At 39.4% G+C, this 24214-nt stretch overlaps 1 protein-coding gene across 3 annotated transcripts in view; it reads left to right on the plus strand.

Annotated features, from left to right (window-relative positions):
* The first annotated feature begins 10718 nt into the window (after positions 1–10718).
* SLC14A2 (solute carrier family 14 member 2) overlaps positions 10719–24214 on the plus strand; it is a 369451-nt gene continuing 355955 nt past the window's right edge. For 2 of the 3 annotated variants that reach the window (XM_070421080.1, XM_070421082.1), the window contains exons 1-2: positions 10720–10943; positions 17406–17537. The gene's annotated coding sequence lies outside the window, so the exon portion shown is untranslated. Of the gene's footprint in view, positions 10944–17405; positions 17538–24214 lie in introns of all 3 variants that reach the window. The other variant, XM_070421081.1, reaches the window with a different exon arrangement.

A 24214-nucleotide genomic window follows, 5' to 3' on the forward strand; every position in this document is an offset into this window, starting at 1 on the left:
GATGGTTCCTCAAATCCCTTTGTTTGCTGGGACAATCCTCTGGAGTCACTTATCAGAAGCCTTAGAGTGTTTTCAGAAAAATCACTGTCACCCACCACAGCACTCCCTGGGCTGCTCCCAGAGAGCTCTTTTTAAAGGACATGGATTTCTCTAAAAGTTCATTTTCTCACCATCCAAGAGCATTCTACATTCTCTTTTATCTTAAATGTTTTAGTCTACTTTGGTAACTGTAAGCGAAACAAGAAAAGGCTAAGCCATGAGCCATCTGGCCTAACAGAGGACCAGAGGAGATTTGGATGGTTCTGTGGTTGATTGAATAAACCTCAAAATTCAATGGGACTTTCACAATGTTCAGGACTGGGTATGTGACCCAAATTTATGTATAATCTTGAAGAAAGGAGTGTAATAAGGTTAATGTCAGCCACCCACCCCAATAGAATGGGACTTGCAATTGGAATTGAGTGAAGTTGTGGAACAATAAAGATTTTTATTTGGGGGATCTAAAATTCTGGCCTGAGGTTTATATTCCCTAGGATGTACTTTTCTGTCATTAATGGGTGGTTTCCAAGAGCTCCAAAGAAGAGGATAAGGTCACCTGATGATGCCCCAACAGAAAACATGGATGACTTGAGCAAAAGTAGGATTACCAGGTCACTTCTTCCATATCTTCTGATAATAGCCCTCTGCCCCAATCTCTGCTTTTGGTGATAGGAGGATTTTATTCCTTAGAGAATATAGTGAAAAAAATGTTTATTTTTGTGAAAATATATCCTTTTGAATCAGGCTTGAATCACCTCATGCCAGTGGACATTATTAAGTCAGTAAAGTTTCCGAAAAGATCTATGGGACAGAGTGGGCCTTGTTTTTTTCTACATTACTTGTGTACAACAATGTGCCTGCAGTCAGCAGGAACAGATGGTACACTTACAAATTTGTTAAGAGGGTAGATTTCATGTTAGGTGTTCTTATCATAATAACATAAAATTTAATAAAGAAACAGATGACATCAGAGAAAAGAGGTAATAATTGTCATTAATGGAAGCGTTGATCTAGGCAAAAGGAGCTAAGGACCTTTGACTGTAGTGATGAGGATGGAGAAAAGATCACAAATCCAAGAATTAAAGGGAGAGCCACGGGTGTGCATGTGAGAAGGTGGGCAGGGCCATGTAAGCCCTCATCTCTCGGGACTCTCCTGAGGAATGTCACCTCCTGGCCACAGAAGCTCCCCCAACCTGTGAAGGCTGAAAGGATAGCCCTAGTTTTCTCCAAGACACAGCTGATGCCTGGGGTCCTGAGCAGGGCACGGGTTTATAATATGAATTTGAACACTCGGAAAAGCTTTGCAGGTGAGATAAGACTAATTTGTAATTAGCACATCCCCTGTTTAGCAGCATTATTTGCATACAAAGTGGCTTTTATAATTGCTTGGGAACCATTTGTTGACCTTTCTTCTTCAGCAGGCTAAACATTTGCCTTGTTTATACAATCATTTTCTCTATAAACTCTTCCTTCAGATCTTGCCTGGGGAAGCAGCAAATCAGACACAAAAGTTTGCAATTCCCTTTTTAGGGCACAGACAAATAAATGTGTTGACACTGTGTGTTGAAACTGACAGATCTTAAGGGGCACTGTTTTGCAAATGCTGCTTTAGACTCCTGGAGCAGGCATTGAAAATATGGTTCCCCTGCCCCTCTCCTAGACGGAATTTAACAGAGCCTCAGGAAGGGTCCAGTTGTCTGCACTTTTAACTTATCTCCCAAACTATTAGTGTAAGAGGTTGGGTTTGGGAATCAGCATTTCAGGTGACTTGGATCATTTTGCAATTTCTACCACTGAATCAATGACCAAGTTGGTAAATGGGTCTTATTCCTGATTTGAGATATTGATTGGCCATGGCAGTGCCATAAAGGTTACTAGCATCCGCAGCTCCCTTTTCTGGGCCAGTGTCTTCCTATTGCTTCCAGCAATAGGCTAAATTACATTGCTTTTTAAATGTTACACTAACCTTGTATTCCCAGGGTAAATCCCACTTAATTATCAAATACTGTCCTTTTTATATATTGTGAGCTTTAATGTTTATACATTGTGCTAAATTTGTGTTATAATATTTCATCTGTGTTTATAAGGGATTTTGGTATGTAGTTGTTTTCTCTTGTAATGTGTCTGGCCTAATGTATCTGTGCCTATCTCTTCCAAATCTTCACGCCAATACTCTTGGAGATCTCCCTTACCTGGCTTAGGTGTGAATAGGCAGAGACAGGAGTAAACTCCCTTTACTAACACTGCACTCCCCTAAAGGCTCACTGTTTCCTGCGGTCCTCCTCCTACTGAGACTGGGGAAGGGAAGAAGAGGTTATGGCATATCGAGGGGGAGCCATTTGTGATCTCGCAAACAGCTCTGAAGGGAGGTGTCTAGCTGCAACATTTCACAGTAAGCAGGACTCTGGTTTTAGCCATAACCCAGGACAATAGGAAAAGCTCCCAAAAAATCTGGGTTCAGAAATTATAGAAAAAGAATATCTTATCACATATTCCAAAAAACTTCTTACTGATTATAAGATCATTAAAAGGGTTGAAGGAAATACTAGATGATATGGCAATAAGAAATTCTTATCTGGAATGTCAGAGAAGTAGTTTCTATATCAAAGTCATAGATTAAATATAGCTGTTATATCCAACAACTATTTTAATGAATGAGGATAGGCTAGGATAGGAATTATTCTAGTAAGTGTGCCACATATAGTACTAGAGTTTCCTGAAATCATTTCATTCCCATTCTCTTCCTCTCTCATTCAGTCACATGTATGTACCATGTTGCAATGTAAAATGGAGTTCTTATTATAGATCACAGCTGAAGAATTTCAAAGCTGCTGAGATAAGGAACTTTCTGAGAAGCTGTGATTCTCTGAAGATTCTCTGAAGTGGCAGGAGACATGCAGTAAGATAAGGTTTATAGTTATTGCTGATAATCCTGCAGGTTCTCCCTCTAAATCAGAATCTGCTTTGAGTTTACCACCTTTAAGGTAATATAGAGCAAGCTCTCTTAAAACAGACTGCTATCTTTGCAGAACAAGGGAGAAGCATGACCATCTGAGTATAGACATTCTGACAGTGCCCTGTGTCCCCAACTCACTCCACCAACTCTGTGTCTGTGAAGGAGGACTGGCAGGGGGAGTGGAGCTGGTGTCTTCTCTCACCAGAGGAGTCTGGGCCATGTGACTTGCAAGGAAACAATCAAGCAACACATAGTTAATGCTCCAGGGCCTTGTAGGTTGTCAGCACTGTTCTCAAACTGTTTCAGCTTCTGAAACAAAGGGCTGCTCTCCAGAGGCCCTTCATTTAGTTGGCAAACAGAACCAATAGCCCTGAGAGAACTCGCGGACCAAGGGCTATGCTTCATATAACATCAATGCAAAGGGATTTCAGAGGCAACACAGAAAGAATGAGCAAATGGGGAAGCCTTCTCTGAGCTAGACTGGACTAATCATGAGGGATGGATTGACTTCAGAACCCAGAGGAAAAGATAGGGACATCCTAGAGTCAGAAGACAGCAATTCATGGATTTGGATGTGTCACACAGCTTTTGTCCTCCATCATGTATACACTCCAGAAAAAAAAAAAGCCTAATATGTGCTCCAACTATTTATCTCAACTGAGAGTTCATTCAGTGCCAGGAAGAGTGAATTTTCATTGTATTTAAATGCATGATCACATGTTAGATTATTAATTACCATTCTTATCCAGCTATTCTATCTCTAAAACTTATGTCAGGCAGCAATAACTTGGTTCAGTAAGGAGCTGCATGATAAACAAAAGATTGTCCACCTATCCTCAAATTTTGTCCAGCTGTGGAGAAGGTGTGACCCACTAAGAGAACTAAGAGACTAGAAGCATGAACCAATAAGAATCAAGCTAATAGACTCCATAGCAAGGAAAAAAATGAGGGTCACAAAGAGGTCAGGGTGAAGACCGATATAAGTCAGGGGAGGCATCCTGGAAAAACTCGATGTTTATGTTTGTGACAATCTTGTGGGTCCTATCAGCACAGCCCTTCTCAGCAGTGACTCAGCACATCGAGTTCAGAGGCAGCCTCTGGGCACATACAGGCCTCTGATGGGTTTATAAGGAAAATGCTGATGCACTGCTGAGTTGCACTGAGACTGTTGAGCAGCACCACAGAATTGAGTGCGTCATTTCCCCCTGAACAATGCGTCTCTTTCATTGCTTGAAGTGTGACCATTCATGTTGAAAATGAAATTCCACAGAGTGATCTGCTTGGGGAAATTATTCAGAGCTACGCACTTAAAGATCTTTCTATCGTTTTGTGGTCCTCAATTAAGGCTCCCAAGAACCTCTGCAGGGTAAATTGGTGCCAATCTAGGCACTGAGAGTAGAAGAAAAAGGGATGAAAACTCCAAAGTTTGTATGAACTTTCAAAAGTCATCTCTAAGGACAGCAGGGAGCAATTAACTAAAACACCTAGAATATTGATGGAAAAGAAAAACCAGGGACTTGAAATTAGGAAAACTTGGTGCTAGTCTTGATTCTGCCTGTAGCTACCTGGGCACTTTTGGCTAATGCAGAGATATACACAATTTTAGACATATTTTTATTAAAAAATAAGGTACACAAAAATCTAATACTATCTGGTCTATATAACCCTTAATAAGCTGGAATATTTTGCTATATTTGTGTTATATTTTTTAATACATAAGTAATTAATATATTATAGATAAAGGAAGTCTTCTTGGGTCCTCTCACCTAATATGCAACCATTGTCATGAGTTTGTTTCTTTTATTCTGTTTAAAACATTCTATAGAGTTGATTTTATAAATGCATATATATATATACACACACACACATTATAATTATTTTATTAGGGACTTAAATTTTTACATAATTGGCATCAATGCTATATACAAAGTATTATTCTGAAACTTGCTTCCCCAGGTACCTTTGGATTTCTTTCTACCACCTTATTTTGTGTGTTCTTTTCATGCCACTTTCACTTTACTTCTCCTTTTCCCTCCATTAGCCATCTCTATTAGATTGATATAATTCTCTTCCTTTTGTTCTTTTCCCTTTTACACTGGCTTGTAAATTATGTATTTTATGTCTGTTCTTTTATTGGTTCCCCTCAAATTTTCAATACACATATTCTATTACTAATTTTCTAACAAAATGTAGAAAGGAAGGACCTTAGTATCCCTCATACTCCTTAGACCCCCTCATTCCCAATGTTCATCGCTGTCTAGAATTTTAATTCCAACATATTTTGAACACAAAATAATTCTATTTTCTTTTCCTTTTATTTTATTTTAAATTTTTTATTGTTGAAAATATTACATATGTCTCTCCCCCCTCCCACCATTCACTTCTCCCCGGCCACTCCCATCCCTCAGCACATGCTGTCACCCCACTACTGTCTGTGCCCTTTGGTTATACTTATATGCATGAATACAAGTCCTTTGATTGATCTCTTACTCCCTCCCACCCTCCTCTGCCTTCTGGTCTATTTTCTTCAATGTTTACAATACACATCCATGTATTTTTGTTACCACTATGTCCAGTTTCTTTGCTCACCAACTTTCTTGAATCCCACTCATTACTTCTGAATTTATTTTCCTTTTTGATGAATTATCTCCCTTAATCATTCTTGCAGTGAAGATCTGATAGTAATAAACTTAGTCCTTAAATGTCTGAAGATGTCTTCATTTTACATTTACTCTTGAAGGCATAACATTCTACATTCAAAATTATTTTCGCATGGCACTTTGAACTAGTTCTTTTATTAATGAAAAAATGAGCTGTCAACTAAACTGCTGTTCTTTTTGGGTAATTTATCTCCTCTGGTCAGATTTTACAGTCTCTCCATTGCAATGTCTGTGTGTGGATATATTTTTATTTCTCCTGCTGTGTGAACAGTGAGTTTCCCTAATCGGAATACTCATGTCTTACGTCTTTCTAATTCTGTAAAGTTTCAGCCATTGCTAACTCTTTTAGACCCTCTCCCTATTCTTCTTATAATATTTTCTTCTGAAATTCTTATTAGACATGTTTTTATTTCTCAGCCTCCATGTCAATTTCTTTCATTTTTCTATCACTTGGTTTTTCTATTTTCATCCTAGGAAATTTCCTCAATTCTCTCTTTTACTTGAAAAAGTCTTTGGTTGTGTTAGCCTAGTAGTTAGCCCACTGCCAAGATTCCCATTACCCTCCCTTACTTTGATGATTTCAAAGATGTTGATTTAAAAAAAACACACACAAAAACATCTCTTTAAACTTTTCTATTATATCTGTTTCCTTGAATGAGGATTATCCCATTTCTTTGATTTCACTCATCTGTTGGGGGGGTAGCTTCCTGCGCCTTTTTCCTCACAGGCCATATTATGATTGTTTCAGGCCACGTTTATCCAAGTCTGGACCCACAGGGAGCCTTATGTTATCAGCTCAGGTCCATTCTCAATGCCTGTACCTACAAAACCTTGGGAACCAGGCTCAGGTGAGAATTTTGACTTAGGCCTTTGGCTTTATGATAACACGATGTTTCTAGAAGTCACCTGGGCATAGATCTCTATGAAGCATTGTCTGAGCCCAGTTTGAAACCCACACATTCCCATTTGAGGGGCTCGCCTAGATTATCCATACATAGCTGGTCTCATCCCCTTGGTGACCAGGGGGCTCTAGCCTCGGCCTATACCTGTAAAGAACATTCCATTCCATTCAGGTCCTTTGATTTGGGGGGTAATATTTAGTGCAGGTCTGTATTTATTTTGAAATAAATAAATTTATGTTCTTTTATGTCTTTGGAGTTAGAAGGGTATATTATACATAAACTCTCCTTTATCATGGAAATACTTTTCATTTTTCAGATAGAGGAACTAAAGCCCAGAAAAGTGAGACAGCTTTCCCATGCCACAACCTAGTTATTGCCAATGCAGGCACACCTCAGAGATATTGCAGGGTCAGTTCTACACCATTGCAATAAAGTGAATATTGCAACAAAGCAAGTCACACAAACTTTTTGGCTCCCCGTGCATATAAAAGTTATGTTTACATAATACTGTAATCTATTAAGTATGCAATGGCATATTTCTTTTTTAAAAGCAATATACATACCTTAATTAGAAAATAGTTTATTGCTAAAAATTGCTAACCTTCATCTGAGCCTGTTGGAAAAATGGTGCCAATAGACTTACAGGACTTGGGGTTGCCACAAACTTTCAATTTTTAAAAAGCATACTATCTGCAAAATGCAATGAAGCGAAGCACAATCTAATGAGGTGTGCCTGAGTGATTATGAAGCACTTCTTCTCTGCCTTAAACACACCGTACATTGTCTCTTTAAGTCTAGATTGTTGATGCTCTAAAAGGAGAACATAACAGCTATCTTGCCTTTCTCAAGTCATTACTGAGAACTGCAGGAATTGACATTGCAAATAAATGTGCAAGTATTTTGAAAATAAAAAAGCGTAGTCTCTTATTAGCATTATCATTTTTAAAGTTCTGTTGTGATGGGGATTATAAGCAATGTTAATATTTACTTTCATTGCTAAGAAATTACTTCTGATTTTTTCCACAGTAGAGTTTGTTCTTTTCATATACCATTTCTATACTCAAAGTCATTTCTGATATTAAATAAAATATGACCTCTTAGATAGAAGGTAATGTATGAAGGTCAACTCACAGAGACTAAGGAACAAATTTTATTTTCATACATTTAACAAACATTTGTTGAGTGCCAATGTGTCCATGCCCTTGGATTGTGCCTGCAATGTAGTAAGTAGATTCTTTTTGTAAGAAATAGACTGTTTATTTTAGATTTATGGAAGACTTTACATTTATAGTAAAATTGCAAAGATAGAGTTCCCACTTACCCTACACCTATTTTCCCCTATTGCTAACATCTTATATCAGTATGGTGCATTTGTCACAATTAATAAACCAATATTGATACCTTTTTATACTTTTATTCCAATATTCTTAGTTCTTACCTTGTTCTCTTCTAGGTTCCCATCCAGAATACATTACATTAGTCATTATATCTCTTTAGGCTCCTCTTGCCTGTGACAAAAAGTCAAATTTTCCGCTTTTAGATGACCTTAATGGTTTTGAGGGCTACTGGTCAGGATTTGTCTGATGTTCCCTTCATAATTAGAGCAGAATTGTGGTTTTGTTAAGGAAGATCACAGAGGTAAAGTGCCATTCTTATTACTTCATATTAAGGGTACATGCTACCCAGAGACATCATTTTGTTTATGTTTGCTGTAATGTTTGTGAGACTTATCAACTGGAAAGTTACTCTTTTTCCTTTGCCCATACTGCATGCGATCTCTTGGGAAGGAAGTCGCTATGAGCAGCCTGTACTCAGGGAGTGGGGAGTTACATTCCACCTTCTCTAGGGCTGATTCTCTACACAGTTATTTGAAATTCTTCTGTTTGGGATATTTGTCTATTCTCCTTATTTATTTATTACTTACTTACTTATTTATGTCAGTATGTATTTGAAGAGGTTGAGAACATGCCCCTTTGGCACATTGATTATCTTGAGCCGAAGGCACTTGAGAAACAGCAAATTCAGAAAGAACTCTCTGACCTTTTCTACCTAAAACCTGGTCCTAAAATGTTCCATAAAAAGATGCCTCTCAGTCCCAGGATGATAACATTCTTATCACCTTTGACATGGACCTGAAAAAACAATCCTACCAAATCACTCTGATTTTCCATTAGTTCCCCACCCCGCCATCTATTTCCTGGTCACTGTCCCACAAAGTGCTGCCTCTAATCCAAACCCCTTTGTCTTGTCACATCCCCACGATTTATCATCTTTTGTTCAAAAAGGTATTAAGATTTAGGGCTGAACATCTTTTGGTCTTCATTTTCCTCCTGAAGACTCCTGTGTACATCTAAAAATATTAAATGAAAATTGTGTGCTTTTCTGCTGTACGTCAGTTGAATTCTTAGCCCCAGCTGCAGAACCTGAGAGAGTAGAAGTTTTTCCCCCCCTACAGACTCCTGGATATTTATTTTATCTTACTACTTTATTTATTTTGCCATCCAAATTGTTTCAGCTTTGGCTATTGGGAGCTCTTGCCTCTTGTGTTTCTTTGACATTCCTGGTGTGTGTGTGTGTGTGTGTGTGTGTGTGTGTGTGTGTGTGTGTATTTAAATGCTTTCTCACTTTTTTGGTGCTTGCTGCAAAATTCTGTAGTTTATCTTATATATTTTCTGTCCAGTCCTAGAATCCACTATTTCTCCAAGGAGCCCTGATTGCTTTTAGTAAAGAAATCATTGACTGAAAGGAAACACATAGAATCCACTGTGATTAGACATACTAGTAATTTCTTTGTTCATTCCCACCTATAAAATATTTGCTTCTTGTTCTGTCAGTCTCACTGGAATGCCGAAAGCAGGGTGAATATCCTCACAAAGCCATTAGATTTCTTTGAAAGAGATGACTTTCAAATAGGGAAAGTCATTCCTCTTTGAGAAAATTCAGAAATTCTAGAGAAATAACAGAGAGCTTTACCCTCACCAGTCTCTTCTAAACATGGGTCTAAATTGAATTAGCAAATGGAAATGTCTTAAATGCAAAAGTAAATTATCTTGGAAATATACTAAATTTCAAGGAATAGAATCCTTTTTTAGTCGTAACACCTCAGCAATACCTCAGCAGTTATTAATAAGCTATTGTTACTGGTTTAAACAAAGATCCTAAAAATGTATATTATTGCAATGTATCTTTTTATGTGTGCCCGGACTCCAAAGCCTAGTTTTATTTGTATGGTTCCCCAACAGAGTGGTTGCTATAGATATAGCAAAAGCCCAAAGGACAGCATGCTGAGCTTTTGGAAAAACAGTTTCATTTCCAAAAGCAAGGGATAGACATTGAGGCTTAAAGGGAGTTGATCCTTAGGATAAACTTATAGCTAATGTAAGGTTTTCAGAATGAAATCTAAGATTTCAGGGAAATTTGGGGACCAATTATGTGATGTTCAAAGGAAACAGTGAATATGAGTGAGCTTTAGTTTTTAACCCTCTGCTTAAGGCAAATATGTGCAAACTATTCTACTCAATATTGTAGACCAGAAGGCAATTTTTCTTTCTTTTTTGTGATAATGATGAAGAAGAGGAGAATGACAAGAAGATGAAAGCTGGAGTTCTAGGTGCCTGAGCTTTAAGCTGTTTTAATTCACAAATAACCACAGTAATGGAACTTGGCTTTGGTCTGGTCCTCTCTCAAAGAGAAAGGGACCAGATGCTATTGGAAGCTTTCTCTTGACCTTTCCTTGGAACCTGCCTCTCCCACCTGGATTTCATGGTAAAGTATGCTCAGGTACCAGACTTCAGGACAGCCAATTCATTTCTCAAATGGAGTTTTCCACCCTAGGAAGGCCAGGTGTATGAGCCCTTCTTATCTCTCATCAGCTCAAAGACAAAAAAAATGTCTTATGAATATAAGATTTGTAAAAATTTAACCTCCCAGTAATGTGTAAGGAAAAGAAGGAGGAAGCAATGTGGCAAAGGGGAGGCCAAGCAGAACCAGAGTGACCACAGGAAGAATGATCTTCCAATGGTCTTGCTGGGGCCCTAAGATGGGTTGTCTGGCTACTTCATATTCTCCAATGGGAAAAGGGCCTGGTGCTCACGTATTAGTGAACCATTGAAGGAGAACAAGATGCTAATGAGAGCAGTCCAAGGGGAGGGACTTCAAAAGTGAGTCTCCTAGAATAACAGACCCACTTTAGTGTTCCAGCGCTGAAAACTGGAAGGACTGAGGGAGCCAGGGTAGCAAACAACTGGCCATCCATGTGTCCTCCACGTTGGCTGCCTTCCTTGCCTTGATCACCTGAGAAGGATCCCAACTGATTATTCAGAGTTGTCTCTTTGGTGACATTGGCTATTCAGAACTGTCATTTCAGGGCTCAAGAGGAACTGTGGGGTAAGCCATAGCTTTTTCTCTGACTTTGTTTGCTTTTGTTAACATTTTAAAATTCTTTTCTACCATTAATGGGGGAAATTATTGACTTCTAAGTTTCTTTTCTTTTCTTCCCCCCACCACACCAAAATTAAAACACAACACTCTATATATACACACACATAAATCTATATAATCATTTTCCTAGTAGTAAAACATTTGATACTTGTTAGCCAATAATACAGATGATTTGAAAGCCTTTTGAGGATGGGTCCTATTTTCAATGGCATGGAATGATATAGCTGTTATTTCATAAAGAGCATCTTTCTATTAGTTTACTTGCAACTCCCCTCCATGCCTCAACTCCAACCCCAATTTAGATTACAGTGTTAAAAAGATCATCATAAAATGTAGCCTTGCACAAGGAGATGACCTAATTATTCAGCTTTGCTCTTAATAAATTATGCAATGATGCATGCAGTATTTTTCCTGAGAGAATGATGAGTGTGTCAAACACTCCTGCCAGTCTGTGTAGATGCCAGAGTGAATGTTTAGTGCCACAATTTGAGAGTTGGTTTTACAGCACTTGAAGAGTGATTTAACAATTCATTTTGTTGTTGTTGTTGTTGTTGAAAATATGCATTATCCTGAAGGAACTTACCTGCATATAGAACATACTATATGTGATAATTGTATATTTAATAATGTTCAAATAAAGGGCATGCTGTCAACTAACTATTTGTGTATAATTTCAGAGTGGTAATGAAAAAGCTAAAGGGAATTCCCCAAGAGTTCAAAGGAGTTTATTTGAGACAGATGAATATCAGCCTCTTGAGGCTCCTGTCAATAGAACAAAAGGGTATATTTATAGCTGTATCTGTGCATAGGAGAGGATGTTCCAAAATCAATCCCAACTATTCAGGATCACTGAATGGCTGTTAAGGGAAGCCTTCTGGTCTACCTCATGATTTGTACTATGTTCACTATGGTGTGATTATAGAGCTGATGTGTGTTGACTGTGCAACCTTCTAACTGGTCTGATGAAGAATTGGGATTTGACAACCTCTGAGAAACTTGTACTGTGGAAGTTTAGATCTGAGATAAGGGTGGATTTAAAGGCAATGATGGTGAGCCTGAAATCTTATTTTGTCATATCAATAACACTCTCAAAAGTAATATTGTAAATTTGTCATGGCTAAAACTCTGAAAGCCAAATGGCATTAGCAATAAAAGAAAGATAGTTAACAAATCATTGCCTCATATGCAGGTTAACTGGCTGATGTCAAGGAAATTTTTATTGGACATGTAAGCCATGATTTTATATCAGTGAATCAAATTCAATGGACTGATGTTGAATTCAAATATTTTTGTGAAGTAAAAAGCAGCTTGTACTTTTTAAACCTCTACTTGATGTTTTAACATAACCTTTCTAGATAAGGTACTTGCCCAATTGCTTGTCAGAAACCCTCTCTGCCTTATATGCCATATATATATATATATATATATATATATATATATATATACATTTTGCATGAAGAGAGAATGAGGTGAGGGAGGAATGGGAAGTAAGGGGTAGTTTGCTGAAAGAAGATATTCTGGATTTGGTAGCAAATCCAGTTTTGCTTAGAATATCTAGAAAGGAGATATAGGTGTTGAGGCACAATTATTACCCTCACCGTGTTATGGAACTTGTGCCACTTGGTGTTGAGCATGAGGAGCATCCTGTCTCAAGATCCTTTCCTCTAGCAATGCAGCATCCCAGCATCCCAGCATCCCAGCATCCCAGCATCGCAGCCTCCCAGCAGCAGTGGGGGCCAGCACCTTCCCCAGCAGTACCAGCTGTCAGCAGCACAGAGGGCCAGAGATGGGCATTACCATTCATCCACTGATGGATGATAGCCTCAAATCACTGGGCCAAAGGTGGTTTAGGTACAATGTGTACAACTACAGGTTGCTTGAACTTTGAGCCTGTGATTGTGAAGGACAGCCTGGAATGTTCTTTTATAAATTACCTGACAGAGGATCTTTAACGACTTCATGCAGTAAGTAGCAGAAAATTGTATTATAGTTACCTCTAAGTTATCTGGGGATGGGAAGAATAGAAAGAGCTGGACAGCAGCATTAGTTGAACAGAGAAATATAATGAGGACTGTTGGGGGTTAAACACGAAGAAGGAAAAAGAACGTTGCCTTTGTGGTGCTTATGAGCCCTTGATGGAAAATAGATCGAGTACCTGCCATTCAAAAACTTACAACTCTAGACTTCTCTGCTTGCATCTAAGCTAAAATCCTATCACTAGAAAAATATTTCTGAGTTTAGAGATCTTTTCAATCTTTCATATCTTAAAAATAAGTGTGAAGATCTGGTAGAATATGGACCACATCAGAGAGTAAAGCCTTCTAGAGTGGATTCCTGGCTGGACCCATTTTGTATCCATTCATTCTTTTTCTCAAAAAATACAGAGAGAACACTTCACATATATGAATCCCGGAGATCGCAACAGAGGAATCTGCTTCAGAAACCATCCACTCTTGCGCAAGAAGACAGGCATGGGAAGAGGGGTACTTCCAGGGGAGAAGAGGGAGAGAGGAAGTGGGAGATGATGGGTACTGATTTGGAGTTCTGCTCAAACAGAAGGATCTCCATTAGAATGTGAGGTGGAAAATGACTGGTGGGGACAGGAAGGCCATGAAAATAGAGAAGCAACATGCATTGTTTCATCTGCATATGTGAGAGAGTGGTCATTCAAAACAAAATTGACCTTTATATTAAAACTAGAGGCCCAATGCACAAAATTCATGCAAGAGTAGGCCTTCCTTCCTCCACCTGCTGGCACCAGATTTCCTCTGGCACCCAGGACCCGGGCTTCCCTCACAGCCCTGGCTTTGTCCGGAAGGTCGTCTGGAAGGATATTCGGAAGGACGTCCCATCTAATTAGCATATTACGCTTTTATTATTATTGATTCAGGAGATAGTTTTTCTAATAGACTAGCATGGGGATAAAATCAAGTTCTGATCATCCCCCCAGAATGCTCCATGTAGCTCTTGTGTAGCTTAAGTTAGCCACTAGAGAACACAGTTCCCTGAGAGGCTGCATAACATGAGGGTTTTAGATTAAACAAGTTCCAACCATAACCCTTCAGGAATATCAGTACACACACACACACACACTTTAAAAAAGGCTTGTCTTTAATCCATCAAGGTTAACTGTAATGTGCAATAAATTGTAAACAATTTTACTGCATTTTATTCCAGCTTGAAAGTTCTATGATTATATTTTTATACGCCTTTCTTGTTTATAATTGTATGTCTATGGCAATTCACTTATTATTTCCTAGGGGGTATCACTTTCCCTGACCTTGTGTGTTTTAAGGGAGGCTGAAATATTACACTTTAAAGACAAACACAATCTGAGCATTTGAACACGAGGGGCAGCTGCTGTGCAGGTGCTGGTTTGGGAAGTTCCGAGACCCAGGCCTCTTGAAGGGGGGTGCACATACATTGAGCTGAGAACCCCCAGAGGATGAAGACTTGATTCATTATCAGATCAATAATCTGCAAACTGTGAATAAGCAGGGAATCAGAGTCTGTTGGCTTTTTAGTCCGTTGTGGAAACAAGGGTCATTATGTGGACTCCAAGTGTGTTCTGGTCCAGTGAGTCAATAATTCCCATCATATCATGGAAAATGCATTGCCCCTATAGGCTGTGGAATGCCTGGGGAATGTTCTTCAGTAATCAGGCCTTATGCATAGTAGATTATGCATTAACTTTATAGTCTGTGCTGGGACCTAACTGGTAAATAATACACAGTCAGTTACGTTATACCTGCTAGTGCCTAACGTATGCTCTGGAGAAAAAGAGAAGGCTTTGCAAGCATTTCAAGTAGACTCAGGCAGGGGAGAAGTACAAAGAGTCACTCCGGTCAAAGGTCCATGTGGCATTTACTGATGTGAATGTTTCTAGACTCTCATTGGAGGAAAGGGGGAAAAAAAGAAGAGATGGAGGCATGAAATGAGGGAAGAGGGGGGTAGGAAGGAAGGATGGAGAGAGGGAGAAAAAGAAATCTGATTGTGTGTGTGTGTGTAGTTGAGTTCAAGGTTGGAATCAACATCTAAAATGGAAAATTTATCTATAATACTTAATTGGGTTATTAATAATAGCTTGAGCAGCAGTCTTCAAACAATAAAGAGAAGAATTTTTGTTAAGACATTGACTCTGGTGAGTGTAAATATGAACAGAGTTAGAACTGGGGCAGGGAGCAATCATACAGACACAAGAGAAATCACGCATTTCATAACAGAAAGTATTCTAGGGCAGTTGTAAACACCTCTGGTATTGCCCCAAACAAAACAAACAAACAAACAAATAAACAAACCAAAAGACCTGGAAATGCCCACAATGTTTTCTTAATAATAACTAACATTTGCAAAGCCCCTTATAATTTACGAGGCATTTTACAGCAATTACCATGGTTAATTCCCATAATAACACTGAGTTTCAATATTAGACTTCCTAGTTTACAGCTGAGGGGACTGCGGCCCAGGGAGGTTAAGTGGCTTTTGCCAAGGCCACTCAGGAGTCAGCCATAAAACCAGAACCAAAGCCAGATCTTGTGACTACGGATTGCCCCGTTATCTCAGCCTCTCTGCCTTCACATCCATGGATCCCTCTTCAAACAGTTACTTCTGGAACGTTGAGATCAGCTACCTGGAGGACAGAGACCTGCCAGCCACAAGTCCATGGGCACCCAAAGCTATTCTTACAACCAACACAGAACTTGGGCTTCAAAGTCTAGAATTTCAATATATACCTATTTTTAAAGGCAGAAATATATGTTGCTTCCCCCTACACACATATGCAATTCCTGTCAGTATTTCTGATTTGTATATAATAAAACTTTGCTACCATAATTAAAATTAAAAAGTAAAACCTCATGAGTTGCTGAGCATCAGGTCATAAAATGTGACTGCTTGTGGACATTCATTTTGAGCGGCATAAGATGGGGCTGAAGGTAGTGCAGGTGGACGATTGGGGTTGTTGCAACATCCTGGTGGTAGGCATGGGCCACATGCTGTGAGGGAAATGGTGATGAGCAGGTAACTACCTCTGTTTTTGAAGGATCCTGCACCCTATTGAGAAACATACCTGCACATGCAGGACAAGGAGAGAACACAGGTGGGGAGAGAGAGCAAGCGTGTGCTCTGTTTAGGGATCAGAGAGTGAGCCAGGTGATTAAACCAAAGGGTTCACCTTGGAAGGCGGTGGAAAAGGAACCTGGAGACAGAGAAAGATGGAAACCTGAGAAGTTAGATTTTATACTGAGAACATTCGAGTATCATGGTAAGTGGCAGAGTGGGCGGAGGGCATAGTAAAATGTACTTAGGGGAGGCAAGTGTGGGAACATAGAGAATCAATCTGACAGGAAATGTTGGAGAGTGGAGAGACCTGTTGCAAAGATCTGGTAGTATTTTGAGGTAAAATAGTATTAACATAGAAATACAAGTAAAAGGCAATTATTATCATTATTAGAGGCCCGATGCACGAAATTTGTGAAAGGGGATTGGCCCTTGCAGCCCCTTGCAGCCCTTGCAGCCCTTGCAGCCCCTCGCAGCCCCGACTTCGTCCAGAAGGTCATCCAGACGGTCCTCTGGAAGGTCGTTCTGCTGTTTGGTCTAATTAGCATGTTAGCTCTTTATTATATAGTATGATTAATGCTACGATATTGATAAGAAGTATCCCAGAACTCTTTCTGAATTGCCTTGAGTTGCTTTCCTCAAGATGGGTTTTGAGGAATACTTAGCCTCTGGATATCAACAGGTGTTCAAAAAATAAGCTGTGATCAAAATGTATGGAAGTGAAGGGGGTAGTAATAGCCACCTTTCACAGCTATGGTGAAGGGGAAATGAGAAAGTATATGAAAAGGCCTTGTATACAGAACACATTCCACAGAAACTAGTCCCCTTCTTCCAACACGATTTCCAATTATTGTAATAATACCCCCCATAACTATGCCTGTATGAACCCATATCAATATCATCTAATATATAAGTGTGTTATGTATATGTGCATACATATTTATGTATGTGTATATGGGTGTTCTCACATAGGCACATTCATACCCACATATTTAATCATACTCATATGAACATGCACATGTGCCGCCCAGGAATACCTTCAATGTAGGATTAAACCTAAGGAGGTATGAAATACCCACATATACCAACTTCAGTCCCTCTGGCACTCTATCCAAGGCCTTGCCTAGGAGATGTGTGAAAGCTGATGCTATCCCTGTGCTCTGCTTGGTAACAGTACCCATGGGTGCCACAGATGTGTCCTAGTGCCATCTAGTGGGGAATCCCATTTTCTGCCCCGTAGTGCCTCCTTGTGCTGACTCTAGCCATTGCCCCCACTCACCATTTTACAGGCTGCTTCCATCACCCTAAGAAACAGCAGGGCTAAATGAGTTCCTCTGTGTTTCGGTTTAGGCTCTTTCCTGTTTTCCTTCTGGGTGTTCCTGGACATGAGTACATCTCATTGAAATATTTCCACCTCTACCTACAGACAAAGGAAAAGCTCAGAGCACCTCAGTCCACTGTGCCAACAGGACGTGAATGACTGTGAGTACATAAATCATTTCTAAGTCCATGTCTTCAGGATCTAGAAGGAAAATTCTATATTGTATAATAAAAGCATTTTGCGTTCTCTAAATTTAGGAATATTTTATATACGTATAATTCTTTCTTTAGCTCAATGAGAACTTTGGCTCACAAAGAGATGCTACGGGCCAATCGTTTCAAGGAGATGAGATGGTTTGGGTCTTCGTTTGTCTGTGAAGAAAGCCATGTTGGTTATAGAAACTGCTACACATCGATTAACCCATGGAATTCAATCCTAATTTTCTTTAGCTAGTGGATTTAGTGCATCAAAAAGACTAAGAGCAGTGGAGAAAAACCAGGTCATTAGAGCTGTGTCTATGTGGCCAATTCACTCTGAAAGTTCTTTAACCCATTCAAAATGTTAAGGGTCACTGAGAAACATGGTAGTGGATGAAATGAAGACTAAATGCATAAGTTCAAATCTTACTGGTTGGTAAATTAGGCCAAATAACTAGTAAATAGTATTAAAAATCAGTTGAATCACTGTCAGTATTCTACTGAAGTGATCAGTTAAATCGATCGTCATGTTCTGGCTGTCCATCTGACAACAAACTATGTACAAGCTGGGGCAGAGTGGGAATGCCAATCTGGGTCCTCTCTTGTTCCTCCCTTTGTCCATGTTCTCTGCCCAGGGCCCTGGGACTTTGGGATTGGTCTGATTGATTTCCCCCTGCTTCATGTCAGTTAGACACTGCTAGTGCTGAGTACGTTATCTTTATGTTCCATAAATGTGGTAGAGCCTTCTGCCTACGAGTTCCCCACCTCCAGGATAAAAAGAAAGGTGAAAGCAGAGAAAGGGTAAATATGAATGATAGAGAAAGACAATATGAGGTTTACTGCTGGTATGGATTTGACCCGAGTTTCCAACTACTAACTCAATGTCAGATCTTATGGAAGAAGACAGGAATTCAGACCAGAGGTAAGTAAGTTGTTCTACTCTCTTTGTGTACGTAATGAAAATTGTATGAATTTACTCAGCCTGCCTCACATCGTGAGAACATACCTCATTTGAAAGGGTTGGGTTTGTTTTGGCAAAGGTTGAATGCCCCAGTTTGCCTTCCTGCTCCTTTGTTTAAGGGACAAGTGACGCTCATGCGACCTATCTTGCCAGAAATCAGCATCTCGGCCTCTGGGCTGGGGAGATAGAGAAGGAGGAAATGAAAGCACCGCATTTTTATTATGCTCGAAGTTACTTATTTGCAAAGTGGTTCTTCATCCACTTACTCTATCTGTTCCTCTCCATAGCTTCTCAGTTCTGCTGTCTTTGTTGCAAGGGTGCATTTTGTATGTAATATTTCTTGCCACTGTTTAGGAATCATTGTGACTACATTGCTCTTTATCGATAATTTCATGTAGCACAATCCATCACCGTGTTGGATGTTGGGGCAGGGAGAAGGGCATTACTTTGTCTTTCACTGGGTGTGCAGACAGCTCTCTTGTATCGATTGCTTGGCTCACATGTTCGTTAGATGATGATTTGCACTTTTCCTGTATTGTGTTTATCCAGATTGTGTTTCAGATATGTCTGTAACATATCATCATGAACAACAAACATTTATTGAACACTTGTGGGCTGTGGATCAGGCTCCAGGCTAGGTCTTTGGGATAATAAGAGGAATTTAATGTGATCCCTACCCTGGAGAATTTTATTATCCATTGGACTATGCTTGTTTTATGATTTTAAAAAAAGATACCTAACAGCTTATGCTGAGTGATTGCTGCAAGCAATAAATGCTCTTGGAGTTCAGAGATGGGAGTGATGGGTGAGGGCTGGACTGCTCAGGGAAGGCTTCATGAAATGCGAGTAGCTTCTTAAAGGATGGGAAGGATATTTTTATGGGCTACTGCATATAGAGTTTCTGAATACCATTGTGCCAGATTTTTAAAAAATATAATGCCTATATCTTTAAACTGCAATTGCCTCGTTAATTATTTATGAGCTAAGACAGAGAATCAATATTCACCTGCTTTCCACAGTGTTTTTTTGCAGAGTTCTATTGTTAACAGCCTTGCACACCTCGTCATACAGGGCAAGAAAAAGCCAGGCAGTCTGTTCGCTTTCTCATTAAGACTTCCCTGGTGTAGTTGCCAACTTTTCAGATTGTCTTTTGCTTTGTATAGAATCTTTCACCCACTGGAAACTCCAATAAGAAAAAAAAAAAGTATATCCCATGACTTCTTAAAGCAAAGTGGGTTTCAAGGTAAGAGAATAGGGAAGAAAAAAAATGTGACTTTCTTGTCAAAGTTGCCTCACTGAATGAATCTTCAGGAGAATGCAGGCTTGACCCTGGAGAGGATATTCATTCCCCAAGGGAAATATCCATTTATGAGAGGTTCCAGGAGTTTCCATTCTAAGAGAGAGATGTTCAAACATTTTTGAAGATTGAAAACTTTGCTTATTACTTTTGCAGGACTCTATTGGTTCAGGTAGATACTTACCTCGGCTGATTGACAGAAAGGTTGGCAGAAAGACTGTCATGGCCAGCAGTGTTCATATTCTAGGGACTAAGCCCTGTGAGTTTCATAATACCCGTGCTTTTTCCAGAACTCCCTCTCCTCTCCTCTCCTGTCCTCTCCTCTCCTCTCCTCTCCTCTCCTCTCCTCTCCTCTCCTCTCCTCTCTCTCCTCTTCTCTCCTCTTCTCTCTCTCTCTCTCTCTCTCTCTCTCTCTCTCTCGATTTCTCTTATGTTATTTTTTTAAATCTCTCTGTTTTGTCATTTATTTTGGCTTTGGTGGAATGAGTGGTAAAGAGGAAATGAAATTTGCATTTTCTTCCTTTTGGTTCTTCATGTAGCATATATTTAGGGGTACGTATTACACATAGAGCATAGAGCATGCCACAGATCTCAGATTACAATCTACTTGTTAAAAAAAAAACAGGTTAAAAGTGGTGAATATTTACACACTTTAAGTTAAATGGGTCAAAAAATAAAAATAAAAGGATACATTTGGTTTTTATACCTACCAATTTCAATTTTCTTGGTCCTACCAATTTAAATTTTCCAAATGAAAGGCAATTAAATATTTTTTCTTTTAGAATAGTTTCTTAGGTGTAAGTTGGTCTAACTTGGACAATATTTAGTGGGTTTGAAGTATAAATGCTCAATCGGGGATATTTCCCCTTTCTCAAGAAGCACCTCTATGTTCCTTTCCAAGATGGTTGGATGCATGGCATGCCCTCTGGTGGTAAGGCAGGCTGCCCTGTGTGCTGTTTCCCTGCTGTCCACCAGAGAGAGGCTGGGGTGGTCTGGTTCCTAAACAATTTGTACTGGTATCTTCCACGTGACTAATCTCACCTGCTGTTGTTGCTGTTGTGGGTATTATGCTGTTGCTCACACCATCACTATACATAGTCATCAAATATATGTCTGTGGGGAAGTCCTGCATTTGTTATCCTTCCCATCTGACTCAGGATTTCAGGGGCTCAGCACCTCTGTGAGTCCACAGAGAATTCAAGGCAATTTAAGAGACCCCTACATACAATACATGCATCATGTGGAATCAGAGCTCTTGGTCTCACACTTTTCTAAGATTTCCTCCTAACCATATGGGATACAGAGGGGCAGAGTAGCAGCCTGGGGGTTCCAGAAAACCTAGTCTAGTGTTTCAGTCAAGTAACTCCCACCTTTGGTCAAGTCCCAAGAAAGTCCAGGCCTTTCAGATGATCAGAGAACCTGACTGTATTCTTACCCTGGGGGCATCCACACAAAATCCTTCTCCTCTTCCTTGTCTGGGAATGCTTTCTCCTCATCTTCCCTGGTGGGAACTCCCCTATTGTCTCTATTCTGTGACAATGCTGTGAGTTAGGGTAAAATTCTGCCATTGACTTTGCCAAGCTTCGTGTCTTCGGATCTGATAAGCGGAGCTTTTGGAATTTAGAAAACCCTTTTGCTTTTGACCACACCTGGCTTTCAAAACCTTTCTGTCCTATGGACTCGAAACCCAATTTTTCCCGTTTTTCTTTTAATCCTACTTTAAAGATCTGAATCATCCCCAAGCAATGGATGCTTCTAACCAGAGAGGGGGAGTGCATAAAAATACATACAAATATAGTATATTAGCCACTTTACAATGTCTGCTTAAAACTGTAAGGGGCCAGACTCTGAATAGTTTCTAGAATGCATTGTAGGAGGAGTCCAAAAGTTCGGCCACAGTGGGTTGGAACAATCAGGGATGGCTTCTCAGGGGCAGTGGGGCTTGATCTGGCTCTCAAGGATGGAAGAATTAAGGTGGGTGTGAAGAATAGGGAATAGATCCACAATTAGAATTAAAATCATCTTCCTCCATACTCCCAGAGCTGTGTATTTTAACTCACGCACAGCTCTCAGAGCACAGTTATTGCCGTCACCAACTTACTCATGGCTGTGTCTTCCTGTAACCCTATAAACTCCTTGAGCACAGGGACCAAAACTTTCTGTATTTGGCCCAGCCAGTGTGACTCAGTGGTTGAATGCTGACCTATGAACCAGGAGGTCATAGTTCGATTCCTGGTCAGGGCACATGCCCAAGTTGTGGGCTCGATCCCCAGTGTGAGGCATGCAGGAGGCAGCCAATCAGTGATTCTCATCATTGATGTTTCTATCTCTCTATCCCTCTCCCTTCCTCTCTGAAATCAATAAAATGAATAAATAAACTTTCTGTATTTGTATCTCTAATATCACTTAGCCCTGTGCTTGTATACATCAGACCTTCATGCATATTTAAATTTTAAGAACATGTTAAAAACAGAATTTTTAAATTATTTTACCTTAGCTCTCCCTTTTAAAACTGCTGTATTGCTTTATCTCTTGTATTAAAGAAAAATAATTTCAAAAAGGATATCTGAATAGAGATTTTATATTCTTCAAAAGCTGGTTACTCAGATACTCTTTTATCTTCTTGATATCCCACCATCTTATCTATGGGATTTCCATATGATGGTTGCCCCAAGGTGTCATTTTTTATTGTGGTAAACTATACATAATATGAAAATGACCATTTTAACCATTTTTAGTGTACACATGAGTGGCTTTAAGTACATTCACATTGTTGTGCAGCCATCACCATGATCTCCAGAAATTACTCATCTTCCCAAATTGAAACTCTATACTCATCAGACATAACTCCGCATCCCCCCTCCCCCCAGCCCCTGGTAACCACCATGCTGTTTTCTGTCTCTGTGAATTTGACTACTGTACGTACCTCATGTGGGCTGGTGTCTTACAACATTTGTCCTTTGTGTGTCTGGCTTATTTTACTTTGCATAATGTCTTCAAAGTTCATCCCTGTTATAATATATGTGAGAATTTCATTTCTTGTTAAGGCTGAATAATATTTTATTGCATATATTGGCCACTTTTGTTTATCTAGTACCTCAAGTTCGTGGTGAAGTAAATGCTCATTACTATTCAATGGGCATCTACATATACCTATGAGTATTTTTTGGTGACTTGATTCTCTTTATATTGTGATGTATATGATCATTTGACCAAGGGCTTAAATGTGGTCCTTTCTGTAAAGAATGTGCCATGTGGTACCTCCAGAAATAGCACTTCCTCTAAGACAGTTAATAGTAGTTACAGGGTCAAGTGACTTGGATTTTTTAAAGAAAAATAAAATTTTTTTATTTTATTCCTTTGAGGTTTCTTCTGTCAGTCATTAAAGTGGCCAGAGACATCAGGCTGATGCTCCCAGACCACTAATTCTAACAGCTCCTTTCTACAAAAGAGTGTAAGGGAGGTCAAAGATGTATGAGTATTTCTTCCAGTGGCATCCCTTATAGGTTCCCATGGCACACAAACATTTTTAAATATCTGAGAAGTCTTGCTGCTTTAAAAATAAATAAATGAAAAGCTTAATTTATTTTTTCCCAGCATTTTCATGCACATCTAAACTCCAAATTATTATTAGTTGTTATTTTGTTAGTACTTTGAAATATTCTGTGTAAAACGAGGCAAAATTGTTAAGAAGATAAGAAATGTGAGAGCATCCAAAAAAGTGGGGAAGTAGGTTCTTTCAGAGCCTTGAGATGAGTGGATTGTGACACAGAAACAAATAAATATTCCTTGATTTTCTCCTAATTAGGACAAAGGCCCTTAGAGTCATAGTCGGAGAATTCATTTGTTATGTGTTTAAAAAATCCTTCAGCTAAACTCAAGAATTTATCCTGTGTCCACATGAAGGACATCGAAAGATAGATGTAGTAAACAGTTTTAATATCCTTTGTTTGAATGTTTGTGGAAGGCATAGCAATGCTATTTAAATCCATTTGTTTCTTTAAATAAATGCATAAAAATTTATTGAAATGAAAGACTGTTTAAATAATTTTCTTATAGTCTTTTGATCTGTGAAGCAATAAATAAGTACAGGCAGTTAAGTTCTTTATCAGAAGCATGTTCACTACAAAGCACTGAGGTTCAGCCATGAATTCCCCCCATTGTAGATGCTAGTGAGTAAGAGGTAAAAGGTAAAGGAAATTTTCTCCGGTTGAGGTCGGAGGGGTGGGGGGGGGCTGGGGAGTGTCAGTGAAAACTTCACATAGGAGTGACCTTAAAGGTAAATCCTAGGAGGAGAAGGCTAGCCAAGTGAAGTGAGGCATGGGGAAGATGTCCAGAGAGCTTAGGGGAACTGTAGGTATTTCAACAGAGTGGAGTGCAATG

Source organism: Myotis yumanensis, unplaced genomic scaffold (genome assembly GCF_028538775.1).
Source record: "Myotis yumanensis isolate MYYU_CA2020_CCGP unplaced genomic scaffold, mMyoYum1.0.hap1 SCAF_7, whole genome shotgun sequence".
NCBI classification, from domain to species: domain Eukaryota; kingdom Metazoa; phylum Chordata; class Mammalia; order Chiroptera; family Vespertilionidae; genus Myotis; species Myotis yumanensis.